Source organism: Dryas octopetala, chromosome 1 (assembly GCF_963921425.1).
Source record: "Dryas octopetala chromosome 1, drDryOcto1.1, whole genome shotgun sequence".
Classification (NCBI taxonomy): domain Eukaryota; kingdom Viridiplantae; phylum Streptophyta; class Magnoliopsida; order Rosales; family Rosaceae; genus Dryas; species Dryas octopetala.
In genome coordinates, this window is record NC_141366.1 from 12,491,510 (window position 1) to 12,508,157 (window position 16,648).

The window sequence follows — 16,648 nt, forward strand, 5'->3', positions numbered from 1 at the left end:
AGGCTCTTTTATTTTCCCTTTAAATTAATCAAGTGAGGAAGACAAAAAAGAGAAAAGCCAAGGCCTTCTTGCTCTATGCACATCATTTACAAATCAAAATGAATGGAGGCTTTCACCTATAAGAGCAAAGTAAATAAAATATATATCTCACTTTGCTGGCCCGTGTATACAAGATTGTTATTTGGGCATGGCTGCAAGTTAGAGACCAAGAGAAGGCAAGGTCTGCAACGGAGGCCAACATCACATGAAAGACAAAACAAAAATTAGCGAACATTTGCTGACTCACAAGTTTAATCGAGTTGGTCTTAGTCCCAAAATTGTCAGAGCAAGCTACAGGTTGCGGAGGGTTGCTAAACCAAAAATAAAAGTGATCGATGAAAGTGGCTTGCTGATTTGTTGACTTGAAGAACAAATGGGTTGTCATGGCTTGTTTGGTTAACAAGGGTGTTCTTAATCCATCAGGCCAACTAAGTCAGAAAGCTACTGGACTTAGACCCACCTGCAAGGCCAAGAGCTCATTCAAAGTGCATCGACCAAATTTAATGAGCTTGTCTAAAGTTAATTTGCCCATTAACATGCCAATTTGAAAAATTAAATGGTATAAAATTAATTAAATTCCAATGGACCTTTCTCAAATCTTTATGCCCATTAAAAAATATAGTATGTGTCAATTAATAAATAATTGATACAAAATATTAGTGGGCATATAACTAAATTCATATTTGTCCATTAATAAATAAAAGTATGTCATTTAAAAAATACATGATACGAAAATATTAATGAGCACATTCTCTTCTATCCCAAATCTCAAACTCAACTCTCAAATGGTACAAAACCATCCCTCTCAAATTGGTACAAAACCAAATTTCTCAAATCCAAATTCTAAATTCAACCCCAAAGTGGCACAAAGCCAACCAAGTTAAATTCTTTACCGAACTACGTCCGGTTTAATCCCATCATGGGTACGTAGGCAATGTGAGCGAAATTCACACTCAACCGCTTTCACAAAATTTTCTAAATTTCCTTAGGAATTAATTCATACAAGTTTCTTTGAATTAATTTCGCACCAAATCAAATTCGTCCAAATTCTCCTGAAATTAGTTCTATACACAAAAGTCTCTAAATTAATTTCTCAAATCAAATCCAAGGGCTCTAAACCCTACCCAAATTACACAAATCTTTTGAGTGGGTCATCCACCCATTTAAATCCTAAAACCTTGGAACTACGTGTGGTTTGATCCTGCAATGGGTACGTAGACAACCTAAAATACGGGTGCAACCGCAATCACAAATAAATTTCATTTCAATGGGTCTTTTACCTATTGGAAATCCAAACACTCACAAAGTGATCTGTTAGTTTCATTATATTTGGAATTAAAGGGTGTTCCCTTGCGTCAAGGGAATGTAATTAAAAGATGTACTCCATCTTGAATGGGTCGTACCTAAAATAATAAAAACCTTTATCTAAAAAGTGGACCCACCATCTAAAAAGTATGGGTAAAGAAAAAATAAAAACTAAGTGAAAGAAAGTGATTGATTGAAAAAGTGTTGGGTCCCACGAGGAGAGAGAGGAAATGATATTCACATGGATGGAAAAGGTTGCAATAAGAGGCATGAGGATGGGCAACTATCATGAGTTAATTGGCCATGTATTCAAATTTTACAATTTGTAAATTTGACTTTGACATGAAAAATACTAAAATATTAATTTGGGTATTAAACTAATAATATTTAAATATATTTAATATTAGGCCCATATTAAATATCTTATTAAAATATTTACAATGATATAATTATTAAAATAATTTAATATATTAAATTTAATTTATAAGGATATATATATCAGGCTCCTTCTGTTGAGGTATACCTCAACTTATTTATGTTGAGGTATACCCTGTTGGGGCGTACACGAGTCTTTTTGTGTCAATCCGAACCGTTCATTTTTTACATCTCCCTAAATAGATCATCCTTGCAAAAAATTAGCCAAATCGGAAATCATTTGCCTATCTAACTTTGATCAAATAAATGGACGAACCAAATATTTTCGATGAAACCGTCTATTTGTTTTATCAAAGTTAGATAGGCAAATGATTTCCGATTGGGCTAATTTTTTACAAGGATGATCTATCAATGAAGATTATCCTTGCGAACGGTTCGGATCGACACAAAACGACTCGTGTGGGCTCCAACAAGGTCATACCTCAACATAAATAAGTTGAGGTATACCTCAACAGAAGGAGCCTGTATAAACAAGAATGCTCTAAAACTAATTAGTTAGTAAGTTAATACAAAGCTAACCACCATGTTGGGCCCACCGCACAATGTAATCTCTAAATCTGAACCGTCTATTTTTTAGGCCCTACTTCAAAGATTATTCATGTAAAAAATCTTTAAAATCTGAAATCATTTAGTCATTTGATTATAACAACAACTATTTATATGTTTTTATCGAAAACACTGATTGTCTATTTATTTGATCTCAATTAGATGACTAAATGATTTCTGATTTAATTGATTTTTTGTAATGATGATCTTTGAAGTATGACCTCAATAATTGACGGTTCGGATTATCAGATTAGTTATGTGGTGGTCCCAAAAGCATGGTTAGATTCGTACTAACTTGCTAACTAGTTAGTTTTAGAGTACTTCTTTATATATAAATATATTAAAAATATAAACATACTAACATATAGCTACAGCTTATGTGCCTTTAAAATAAAAAACACAAAAGTTATTGCTAAATATTAAAAATCATGCTAAATATAACATATAATATAATATAGCATATTGCAAAAAGCCATTTTACATGCTCTACAGCATCTCCAAGCATGAGCCAGACGTTCAAAGCAAAATGTAACCTACGCAGATGTGACCCTTGTACATAAAAAATTTTCCATCTTAAAAGTTTCTCACTCCGACACGTACAGCAAATGATTATAGGACTTATTATTTTATTATGCATATATACGTTTTAAAAATCAATATGCTTTAATAGTTACAACAGGAAACAGCCAAACAGGTGGCTGCAAAAAAAGTATTTGATTATATTTTTATTTATTTAATATTCATTGATCCATGTTGTTTACTTTTGAGCAATCTTTACGTGCTCGGGAGGTAAGTCAAAAATTGCTTCCTCAAATTTGATTTTTTAAATCTTATTTTATTGATTTATGTGGCAATTTAAAGAGTCAAATTTTTTATTTTAAAATTGTGAATTTCATTAGACTCTTTAATTTTATTAATTTATTATTTTTTTATCTTTTTCTTATTTAGACAAAATTAAAATTTTATTAAAATTTAAAGAGCCAAATTAATATTTTAATAAATATTTTAAGATTTAAATTTACTCGTAAAAACTGACAAACTGACTTTTGATCCTTATTTTAACAAGTCCATTTACAGATACTATTGGAGATAATTTATCCAAGGTGAGACAATTAATTATGCAGTTGAAGATTTTTGCCGAGTCTGTTAAAGATGCTCTTAGAATAGCATTCGTTGGGGGAGGCTGAAAAGATGACATGGCACAGTAAAATCAGTTTGCCTTTTCCTATACCATAGCCATTGAAGTTACTCTTAAGCCAACCAAGAACTTAGTGAGCAAAACTCTTTTTATATTATATGTTTAAGCCATTCTCCATGGGTAAATTGGAAGCTTACCTGTTTTCGATTCAGTTCTATAATTTATCATTTATATATAAATATATACTTCTAGAAGTAGAAACTACTAAATGTCTAATTGGACCAAAAAGAAATAGAAGCAGAAACTGCCAAATGTGTAGGAAATGAATAGATTAGCAGAAAAATCCAACTCTCCATTCTGAATCTTAACCACATGCATTCTGAACCTTAACCATTTCCATTTCCAGCCTTCTCAAGTGAAAATTTATTGAACTGAAATTGAATCACTCGTATATATACAAGGACAGCCGGCCTGCAGATACTGCACATATATAATGTGAAACTCAAAAGTCAATTGGTTGGAGGTTTGATCAAGTCCTCCAACTATAATTATTTGGGTTTGAATTGGTAAACAAGCTGACCAAAGCACTTTTAAAAACCAAGTCTGCACTCTGCAGTAGTCTGCTCTATTTTTAGATGACAATTTGGTCTGTAAGCTTACCAACTCTCTCAGAAAGTCCACAATACAAGAGAGTAGAAATGGTTGTCACGGTGCGCCGGCATTCACCGAAGCTTCAATTCATTCTTCTTGTCTTGTTTCTATTAAACCCTTCAGCAACTCCATTAACCTTCAACTTCCCCAGCTTTAACAACAGTATAGAGAACTCTCTACTCCGAGAGGGAGATGCTTATGTTGATAGCCAATTCCTCCGACTCACCAAGAGCGCTGCAGACGATGTCCAAGATGGTAGCGTTGGCCGAGCCACCTACAACACACCCTTCCTCCTCCGCCAAAAATCCACAGGTAAACTCGCTGATTTCACCACTAATTTCACATTTGTAATCGATTCCCAACACAAAACCCCCTATGCTGACGGGCTCGCCTTCTTCCTGGCGCCAAACGGGTCCTTACTCAACAGCACACTAGGAAGTGGTGGCAACCTTGGCCTCCCCGTTGCAAATGGAAACATGTCGACGTACCCGTTTGTCGCGGTGGAGTTTGATATCTTCCAGAACGACTGGCTATCCGCAGATCCTGCTGGTGATCACGTCGGTATTGACATAAATTCTCTCAAGTCTAATAATACAAAGCTTTGGAATGGTAGTATTACTGATGGACAAATAAATAGTGCTCGGATCAGTTATGATTCTAGCTCAAAAAATCTTAGCGTTGCCTTCACTACTTATGTGAATGGTGTCCGAGTGATGAGTTATCTTGATTACAATGTGGATCTGATTCAGTACCTGCCGGATTTGGTCATTGTTGGGTTCTCAGCTGCAACAGGTGCTCTGACTGCTCTGCACAAGATCAACTCATGGAGTTTTAATTCACCTTCACTGCGTGATGAGAATTCAACAACCACCACATCAGTAGTTCCTCCGCCAAGCACCAGTGTTAAACCCAACTCAGGAAGTGGCAATACAGGACTAGCAGTTGGGCTGGGTGTTGGTGGATGTGTAATCTTGATTGGTATGGTGGGATTGGTTTGGTTCATCTTTTGGAAGAAGAAGGAAACAGGGGATAGTAGCGATGAAGATCCAATGGTTAATGACTCCATCGATGAGGAATTTGAAAAGGGGACAGGCCCCAGGAAGTTTTCCTACAGAAAATTGGCTCGATCGACGAGTAATTTTCCAGAGGCAGAGAAGCTTGGAGAGGGAGGGTTTGGTGGGGTTTATAGAGGCTTCATAAAAGAGTTGAACTCATATGTTGCTGTCAAGAGGATATCAAGTAGGTCTAAACAAGGGATGAAGGAGTATGCTGCAGAAGTAAGGATCATCAGTCGACTTAGGCACAGGAATCTGGTGCAACTCATCGGTTGGTGCCATGAAAAAGGAGAACTCCTACTTGTTTACGAGTTCATGCCCAACGGCAGCTTAGATTCCCATCTATTCAAAGCAAAAAGCTTGTTAGTTTGGGAGGCAAGATACAGAATTGCTCAAGGCTTGGCCTCTGGGTTGTTCTATCTACACCAAGAATGGGAGCAATGTGTGCTGCACAGGGATATCAAAGCCAGCAATGTTATGTTGGACTCGAATTTCAACGCGAAACTTGGGGATTTCGGGTTAGCTCGGCTTGTGGATCATGGAAAACAATCACAAACAACGGTTCTGGCTGGAACCATGGGCTACATGGCTCCTGAATGTGTCACTACAGGAAAGGCTAGCAAAGAATCAGATGTCTATAGCTTTGGAATTGTGGCTTTGGAGATAGCCTGTGGTCGAAAACCGGTCGATCCCAAGCTTGATAGCAGTCAAATTAACATGGTGGAGTGGGTTTGGAAGCTTTATGGAGAAGGGAAAGTCCTCGAAGCAGCCGATCCAAAACTGTGCGGAGATTTTAATGAGAAACAAATGGAATGCTTGATGATTGTTGGGTTGTGGTGTGCTCACCCAGATTATAATGTCAGGCCTTTGATACAACAAGCAATTCAAGTACTTAACTTGGAAGTTCCATTGCCCATTCTCCCATCAAAGATGCCAGTGGCAACCTATTTTGCTCCTCCACTATCATTCTCAATCTTGTCCAGTGATACTACTGGTTTTGAAAGAGGTCAAACCGAGTCTTCAGGCCATGGTTACAGCACCAATTCTTCTCAGTTCACCATATCTTCTGCATCAAATTCTTCTCCATCTGCATCACTTGTGTACACACAACAAGTCTAATCTAATTATTATGATATACCAGTAAATAAAGTTTTTAGTAATTTATGTTTCAGTTCTGTACTATTTTGTGTTCGGTATTAGGTTAAAATGCTTGATGATTGTTGGGCTGTAGTGTGCACATCCAGATTACAAAAGCAGACCTTCAATACAACAAGCAATTCAAGTGCTTTAACTTCCAAGTCTCCCATCAAAGATGCCAATGGCCACCTTTCCTACCCCACTACCACAACTCTCAATGTTGTCTACATAAACTACTGGTTGCCTTCAGCCAATTGTTATAGCACCAATTCCTCACAGTTCACGGCATATTCTACAACAAATTCTTATCCATCAGCATCACTTCGCCTAATTTATTAATTTTGATAAACCTGTGTCCAAAAATTTTTGTATTTTATTTTTGTAATGTATTTATTAAATTGATATGCTTGATGACGTTTTTGTATTTGTGTTGCAAATATTTGTAAACTTACATTATACATCATCGAAATGTTGTTTAGAGTGGTCCTATGATGAGTGACCCACTTATGAACTCTCTACAAAATCAAGATATCTAAAAAATAATTATTCACACACCACTTTGATAGTACAACTGTGTTCCACTTATAATAAATTTTCATTCAAAGAATACGTCGAGAAAGAGCATCAACAAATTTACCAGGCCGGCTATGATGAAATGAACCACTGAATTGTATACTGTTGATACTAACTTAATACATATATGTGCACCGAGCAGAACTAATCTTGACAAGGAAATGAACACCCACCGACCGCAGCAAGGTTGGGACCTTTAAGAGTGTGAATTTGGGCCTTCATACTATATTGGGCTAGCTTTTATGTTGTATTGGACCTCTATATTGTATTGGACCTTACTTATGTAAAAGTCCCACACTTGAGCAATGGTAAGGGAAGAGCTTCCTATCCTCTATCTATAAATAGCGACCTTTACCCATATAGAAAAGAATCTGTCCGATCTCCTCTTTCTCTCATCTTTAGAATTAGCTCTCATTTTCTCTCTAGAGCTTTCATGCTCTCTTTGAATAATGTAACACATTTATTCATAATGAGAACCCAAAAGACTTAAGTGGACGTAGCCCGATCACATGGATCGTGATGAACCACTATACATCTCGTGTTCATTGTGTGTTTGTTGAGTGTACCTCCGATTTAAATTTGTGCATCAACATATACCTTTTGCATTCATAGAGCTTTTTGGTTGAAGTTTAGTCCATCCCCAAAAGCAGAATTTTCAAATAAAAACCGAAAATTGATCAAGACACATTCAGAAAAAATCAAAATTAAACCAACATGTAAGAGAGAACATGAGTTCAGGTAAAAATACCTCTACTCTTGATGGGTCATGGTTGCATTAAGCTCCTAAAGATTAGGCACCATTTTTATAATCTCGAAGTTCCCATTTGACGATGACTATCTCTCAATGAATAACTGAGCTTTGGAGCCTGAGGAGATAAAAACAAGCATCATCCATCCAGTAACATAATGAATGATCAAAATACTGAAAGTGAGTACAACCCATAATTCTATCCATACCCACATGCAATTTTCAGCGGCGGAGATGAGACTCGAGAGTGAAATTACATCTTTATGCAAGTGGGTTGGGTTGGGTCTCAGATTTTCCTCCTGCAAGCAAACAGCAAAATTAGTCTGTATTTATTTTGCAGAGTAAAAGACGAAATTTTTTTCTCTTTACCTGTAGTGAGGGAGAAGGACTGAAGGAGGATGAGCAAGTCACTTTTTGGCGGCAAGCGGTTAACGGCAATAGTTAGGAAGAGTTCAATACAAACGAAACGAAACGAAACATGTGGCTCTTCTTTTGGATTTGATAACAGTTTTTTAATTTAATTTTTTTTATTTTTATAAAACTATTTTACTATTATTCCTAGGGTTGGGAATGAGTCGGATCGAGCTTATATCGGCCAAAAAACCAACTCACCCGATCAACTGAGTTTATCTATTTTCAACCACCACCAACCGATCCAATTATTGTGGGTTGGTTGCGAGTCGGGTAACCGATAAGACCGGGATAAAATTCTGTATATAAAAATCAATTGGCGCTCTTGCTAAAGGACTAGTTAATTTTTAAATGCATGGTCAAGTTTGTTTTATAAAGAGAAAAGTATGTTAAGTAAATTACATTCACCTCTCAAATAAAAATATAAAAGTATGTTTGATACTTCTTGTGTTTACCAAATGAGTTTTCTTAAGAATAGTATTATACCATATAGTAAGAGTAATGTTACATGTAACAAATTTATCATCTTTATCAACGTACTGCATATCATATAAAGGTGAGATTCATATTAAATTCTAAATTGATCAATTGTGTTTTTATGAATCTAATATTAGTTGTGTTGACCATACAATTCTGAATTAATTTTAATTTTAAATTGATTAGGAAATCACAATGTTGTCATCCATGATGAAGAGGATAAGAACATTCATATGTAAAGAAGAGTATTCGATGTGGGAGTTTGTAATTATATTAGTTAAGAGTAAATATCCATATATTTGAGGTTTTGAGTTTAAAGGATTAAACTTTAATTTTAGCCATATGGTTTTTTTCTAAATAAGAAATGTTAGAAAAACTCAACTTTAATTTTTCCATATTAATATAGGTAGGGGAGTGATGTTATTCCCCACTTGTCTTATTTCCTCATCTCTCTTTTTTTAAAAATTTGATTATAATTTTCCTTTTTTATAAATTTACTAAAAAGGGTATACTAATATAACAAAAATTAAAAATTAAAATCTAAAGCTACCATAGTAAGACACAAATAAAACACAAGTGCTAAAAATATAGAAACATGGATCCACCACTTTCAACACTTTCTTTTACAAATTTGTAAGAATCACTTATAGATGAACTTCTAATCACTATACCAATTGCCTACCAACTTTAACAAGAATATTTATCTTTTCATTGATTTAGGATGATTTAGAAGTTCAATTGAAATTGAGTACTACCTGTTTTATCCAATTTGATTGGATAATTATTTTGAAGAGAAAATATTTTCTATTCTTTTTAAAAGGTGAATCATAGTTTATAAAGGATAGGAAAAAGGAAAGGAGAAGCCGAGAAGGTGAAGGAGGAGGAAGGGATAAGGGCAGTTTGGAAATAATGGAGGGTGTGATGAATAAATTTGTTTTTTAACAAAATTTTGTGGGGGTGTAAAAATAAGGTAGGTGGACAAATAGGGATGGGGTGGCAATAGTGCCACTCTAGGTAGGGCCAGCTTGGGATAATAATACCAGGCCCAAAGCCCATTCAATTTCGTAGCTAGGGCTGGACTCAAACCTGAACCAACGTAGCCCATTGAGACCCCTAGACATGGACCTTCTTAATACGTTGCTCGTCATCTGATCCCAAAAAGAGAAAAAGAAACAAAAGGTCATGAATCTGATGATGGTCTCCAATCAATTGAATCAAATCAAACACAATGCCATTGCCATTTCAAATCGATTTCCTAATCAAACATCACGTCAATGTTTTGAAGCGTCCCTCAAAGCCAACATCTCATGATCTGTTAATCAATGTCCTCTGAACCGTCCATCATGCCCTCTTTTATGCATGCATCATGATTACAACCATCAAGTTGTGTTCTCATATTCAACCAAAGCAGATTAATCAACTTTAGCCTTTGACAGGTCTTTTGAATTTTGAGAAACCAGCTGGATTGATGGAAAATTGAATTGATTTTGATCTGATTTCATTCAACGTAAAGTTTGAACAGTCTCCAAGGTGTATATTAGGATATCGGGTTCTTGGCTGAAAATTTTTCATTCATGAAATTTCAGTGAGCTTAAGTTTCCAAAAGGGGTTTTCTCTAATGTGGGATATGGCTGTTGTGTAAGGTTGATATAACTCAACAAAGACAATCGCAAAAAACACTAAATTGAGCATAAATAAATAATTAGCTAATAGAGAAGTCATATTTTTTGTTTTTTGGTTACAAGAAATCATATTATTTTGTTTACATGTCCTAGTGATTACACATTTATAGCCATATGTATATAGATATGACCTGTTTATTTTTATCTTTTATTTAGGCAATCGGTAGAGAGACAAATGAGTAAGACTACACATTGATTTTAGTATGTGAACATGACTAACGCTCAGCAGCACACCACTTTTTTTGTGTGACATTACTTTATGGGACCTCATATGGTGACAATGGTAGATTTACTGCGCTAGGAAGTGCCTAAAGTGGAATTGCTTGTGGGCATTCTAGATTGATTGAAGGCACCATCCATTTTCAATCAATTTTCTTGGTAAGATGGGGTTGGTCTGATGTTGAAACCAACCTTAAAATGGCTCAAAGCGCCTAGATATATATCTACCACCCCCATTGGAATCCTTATGCTTTTCTAAAGTTTTGTTTGGAGTCAAGGAAAACATGCAGAAGGGAATCTGTAAGTGACAATACTTGCCAAAAGATATGGAACAAATTTGTTTCAAACCTCCTTTTCTTATTGGGTTTTTATGTGAAGAAAGTAGAATTTGACAAAGATTTGATTAGGTGCTAGAGCCTAAAGGCATTCTAAAACCATAAGGTACAAGTCTGTTTTGACCTAGATGGATGAGAAGTTGAAAATGAGTATGATATTATATTCCCATATATAGTATGCGTGTTATACCACATCACATATTTTTTTTATGATATCATAATATGTTATATCACGTCAGTTAATATTAATTGTTTACGTGTTAGGCTTAAGTAACACCAAAAATCTCACATCGAAAAAATAAAGCGTTACTTTACTTAGTGGTTATAAAGAGTGTGGTCTCTCCAATTTCCTTCATCGCCATTTTTGCACAACAAATTGGAATGACACAATAAAATTATTTCATTATTACTATTCCCACTATTTTTAAACATTACAAAGAGAGTTACTCATCCGGAAAACAAAAGTTATATAAAACTATCCTATTTCACAAGAAAATGTGTGTTATTTGCACTGCCCTCTTGTACTTTGTAGTCTCTCTTTTTTTGTATGTAGGAGAAGAGATTAGAGAGTTCTCCAATATTGTAGTTAAAAAAAAATCATTTGACCGATACTTTGTACTTCTAAGAGTGTCAAAAATCTTTGAATAAGCTTATAATTAACGCCCTTAAACAACAACAAAAGAAAATACATCCAAGAACCCATAGACCATAGTGTACATTCTAATGAATAATGACAAACATTGTACCATGCAAACATTATATTAATTATTTTTTAGGAAAAATTAAGTTTAATCATTTTAATATTTTTTATTTAAAAAAAAACTAAATGATTTTTTTTTAAATAAAGTCTTTTGATCATTGTCTTATCAAAGAAATATGTCATTATTTTTTGAGGGTATAGGGTACGAGTTAATCTCATACCTTCCTAGGATATATAATGAGGTTTGTGGAAGCTGCATGTTAGGTTTTAACTCTGAGATTTTGGGCTTTTGATAAATCAAGGCTTGACGAAAAAGTAAAAATACACTATTGAACACTCGAAAATGACGCTCTTAAACAACAACAAAAGAAAATAGTCCGTAATTTTAAACCCTCTAATCACCAAAAACATTTGCCTAAACCCCCACCCATCTAGAAACTCTTTCAAAACCTCCTGTAACTTATAATCCTAAATTACATTTCTGACGCATGCTGACGCGCGCTGACACACGCTGACATCACTGTAATTGAATTTTGGTGAAATTGTTTTTTTTTTTTTTTTTTTTTTCTGGAATTGAAGTTTTTGCTAAAACTCAATATTTCGCTAAAACTAAAATCAAACACTGAAATTGAATTTCATTACACTAAAACTAAATTTCAAGAATTCAATTACACTGAAACTGAATTTCAGAAATTCAGTTACACTGAATTGAAGAATTCAGTTATGAATTCACTTACTGAAACTGAATTAAGTGATGAAACAATTACACATTGACTAAAATGCAATTACACCTTAATTAAAAAACAATTACACCTTCACTAAAACAATTGCACTTCACTAAAACAGTTATACCTTTACTTGACAAAAAATAACAATTATATCAATTCAGTGTTTCACTATAGACTGAATTCAGTTTCAGTCTGAATTCAATTTCAGTGAATTCAGTTTTATTGCATTCATTAAATTCAAATTCAGTTCACTGAATGCACTGAAACTGAATTCAGTGAAATTGAATTTAGTGAAACTGAAACCCTAGACAACGTCGTCCGATCACCTCACGCGCGACGAGTACACGACAGTCGCCACTGCCTCGATCTGTTTCTACCTGCAAATTTGATTCATCATATTTCAGAACCATAATTTCATTCAAAATTCATTTAAAAGTCATGTTTCACGAACTGAAACTGTTTAATCAATAAATGTAGGCTTAAAGTTCCCTATCCAACTACTGTTATATGTGAAACTGAATTTTCAGGAAGTGAAATTGAATTTTCTAGAACTGAAATTGAATTTACACAACTGCACTAATTAAGCTAGAAACTGAAACTAAATTTACTAAATTCAGTTGCACTTTTCAATCGCCGAGGTAACTTTTTAAGACCAGACAGTTCAACAAATCAAACAAGGTTCACAAAATTGTTCGTTCAACGGCCGAGTCGGGCGGTGACCACCACGCACGGTGGCTACCCAGCCCCAATCAACACACATAAAATCACAGAACTCACCCAAAAATATTCTCTGACCTCAAATTGAGCTTTTAGGATTCAGAGGAGGCTGAACAATGAAAAAAAACACCCAACCCGCCGCCACAAGTGGCAGATCTAGCGGTGACAGCAGCAGCCCAACCTGAAAACCAAGATTTGAGTAAAAACAACCCAACCAATAGCAAGAGCAAGTCGAGGGGTCAAAGATTGATACCTAGATCGACGGAAAACACCACCGGAATCGGCCCGAGAACAACCGGAGAAGCCAACGATGCGAACCATCATCATGGGTTCGACGTGACGCGAGAACTAAGATGGATCGATGATCGAAGCACACCATCGTGACGAGCTCGACGAGAGGAAGAATTTTGAGCCGGAGTTGGGCCGCGAAGTCGCCGGAAACGGCAAGAGCCGTTGGCGTTAACCCATTGTATGCGGGCTGGGTTTTATGTTCGGGGTGTTTCTGGGTGAAACGAATACCAAGGGAAGAGAGAGGAGAGAGGTGAGTTCAACGGGCCAAAAACCACCTTCATCCGCCGCCGGACGCGCTGCCACGCGCCGGTGACAGAGGCGGCGAAGGTGAGTTCTCGCTAGCAGGGAAGAGAGTGAAAATGAGAAATGAACCTAGCCAAGGGTTATAATCGAAATTTTCAAAATAGAGGGGGTCAAATCTAGCTGGGTATAGGTTGACTAGGGGGTTTTGAGAGAGGTTAAGTTTATAATAGGGGGTTTTGGGAGAGGTTGATTTAGTGTGGGGGTTATGAGAGAACATAGTTCTAAATAGGGGGTTAGTAATAATTTACATCAAAAGAAAATACATCCAAGAATCCATAGACCATAGTGTACATTCTAATGAATAATGACAAACATTGTACCATGCAAACAATAAGGTTGTATTAATTATTTTTTAGGAAAAATTACAGTTTAATCATTTTAATATTTTTTATTAAAAAAAAATTAAATAATTTTTTTTTTAAATAAAGTCTTTTGATCATTGTCTTGTCAAATAAATATGTTATTATTTTTTTTATTTTTTGGGGGTATAGGGTACGAGTTAATCTCATACCTTCTTAGGATATATAATGAGATTTGTGGAAGCTGCATGTTAGGTTTTAACTCCGAGATTTTGGGCTCTCGATAAATCAGGGTTTGACGAAAAAGTAAAAATGCACTGCTGAACACTCTAAAATGGCCATCAATCGCTTGACGCTTGATATGTGTGAAAAAAATAAAAAATAATAGATCAATATTATGTAACATAAAATTGTTACAATATTATTAAAATTTAGTTAAAATTTTAGTTAATAAATTATAAAATTAAAGGATTTAAATGGAAGTCCTCTTTTTTAAAACTGAATTCGTTTTCTAAATGATACAATATGCATGAGAAATCTGAGATGAAATTATATGCATGAGAGATTGTACAATATACAAGCAGGAGCAGGTGTATGGTGTGGAGTACAAAATTAATTTGGAGTATGTCCCAGTCTTTATTTAATCGGGCGGCCCAAGACGTACGAAAGTAAGGGGCTACGTAATAAATAGTGGAATCAAGCGCACATCCACGATCTGTACACGTTCACGTACGGTGGACCCACACCCGATGTTAACGTGTCAAGATCAGAGGAGCTAGAATTATAGGGTGGCATTATTGGACTGACACACGTGATTATTGTAATCAGGGCTTCTTTTGGGGAGGGGGAGGGGTTGCGTACTGCGCACCACAGCGCAACAGAGCGGTCAGGCCCCACAAAGAGAGAAGAAATTAAGGGGTGGTGGGGCTGACGCGCAATACAAAGCGTTAAGCGCCGTTGGTGGAGGGCGGCGGGGTGACTTCACGTTGTCATCACGCGCGATCCGCAAGGCCAAGGTGATCGCTCTCGATCCACGCGCCTTGTTTTTTCCTCCAACCACTACAAGACAACACCATATTTACCTTTTTGTTAATTAAAATCAATTTTTGAAATTGCAGCTCAGAAAATTATGATGTGATTGGAGTCAGTCTTTTCCTTTTGTTTCAAAGTCTCCGGTTCGATTCAAATGGGGTCGGTACGGTCCAATTGTGTCTTTTTTTTTTTGTGTTTTTGTGTGTGTCCATCTAAAAGACATCTAAATATATGAAGAATTTTCATAAAATGATTTCTTTTAATTAAGGCTAAACTAATATTAACTTCACAACATAAATCATCACTTTCATGATTATTCGATATATTTTTTGACCAAAACATGGTAATTCTAAAATTTATATTTGATTTATTCAACTTCAAATATATTCTAGACATATCAACCTATTTGATTATAATCCCCAACTTAAATGTTCGGATAATTTCACATTTAAAATAAGTCATGAAAGTAATGATTTATGTTTTGAGGTTAAAATAGTTTAACCTTCATTAAAATTAGCTAATTTTTATGAAAGTTTAAAAAATGTCAAAAATTGTATAATGAGATAATCATTCACGGAAATTATACATCTCTCTCACACACAGTCATTCCACCTATCACATGAATAACATGTGATGAGTAGAAGTACGAATGTATAAAACTGCCTAACCCCAAAATCGGCTGTACCTATTAGAATTATCACTCAACAAAATAAAAAAATTATTTATAATTCAGTGTGCAAGTTGTTCCTCAATTTAAAAGTATATAATTATTAATAACTATTTGGTTTAGTGACATCGGTCTTCAATTCAATTCACTTCATTAGAATTTCAAGTTCATATCTTATGTGATTATGTACATATTATGTTGTTTATTTGTGAAAACGTTATTTTGTAATGTAAAATAGTAAGGGTTAATTTCAGTCCAGTATCTCAAGTTTACTTCAAATTTCAATTTAATACCTCATGTTTAAAATCTTGCAATGTCATACCTCATCTTTCCAATTTGTTGCAATGTCATACTTCTATCAGTATGACTGTTAAGAAATCTATTAAATGCTTACGTGGCACTTCCACAATGCTGACTAGATGTCACGTGGTCTGACAACATGACACTTCATGCCTAGTGGCATAAAAAATAATTTAAAATCTAAAAATTTAAAAATAATTAGTTGGCATGATGTGCCATGTTTCTAGATTTTTAATTATTTTTATGCCACGTGGCATAATATGGCCTATTATCAGACCACGTGGTATCTAGTCATCATTGTGGAAGTGTTATGTAAGTGTCACATCAACTTTTAACAAATCTCTTAACAGTTATACTGACAGAGGTATGACATTGCAATAAATTGGAAAGATAAGGTATGACATTACAAGATTTAAAACATGAGGTGTTAAATTGAAATTTGAAGTAAACTTAAGGTACTGAACTGAAATTAACCCAATCAGTAATGTATTTTTTCTAAATTTATCTGTGATAACTGTTGAGAGAAATCTCACATTGAAAATGTAAGAGCCTTTCTAGTAGCTTATAAGGATTTGGGCTACTTCTCTTATTGTCAATTGGTTTTGAAATGGATGCCTAGATTTATTCAATAACGTGTAAACTCTATACATAAGAATAATGACAGTTTCAAAAATGGTGCCACTTCAAAATCGAGACCTAGTAAAGTGCTTAAGACATTGAGTTAAAGATGCCCAAATTTAGCAAAAAACATAAGGACTTGCATGTTCATGTTCACAATAGCATGAGCCATTGTGGACTAGAATGAATTATGGGGTTATGCAAGCTTGTGAAAGTTTAGACTAGGGTTGAAGAAATTCTAG

General features: G+C 35.0%; 1 pseudogene; it reads left to right on the top strand.

Moving 5' to 3' along the window:
* Positions 1-4,161: 4,161 nt before the first annotated feature.
* LOC147297990 (L-type lectin-domain containing receptor kinase IX.1 pseudogene) lies at positions 4,162-6,495 on the top strand (annotated as a pseudogene).
* The last annotated feature ends 10,153 nt before the right edge of the window (positions 6,496-16,648 follow it).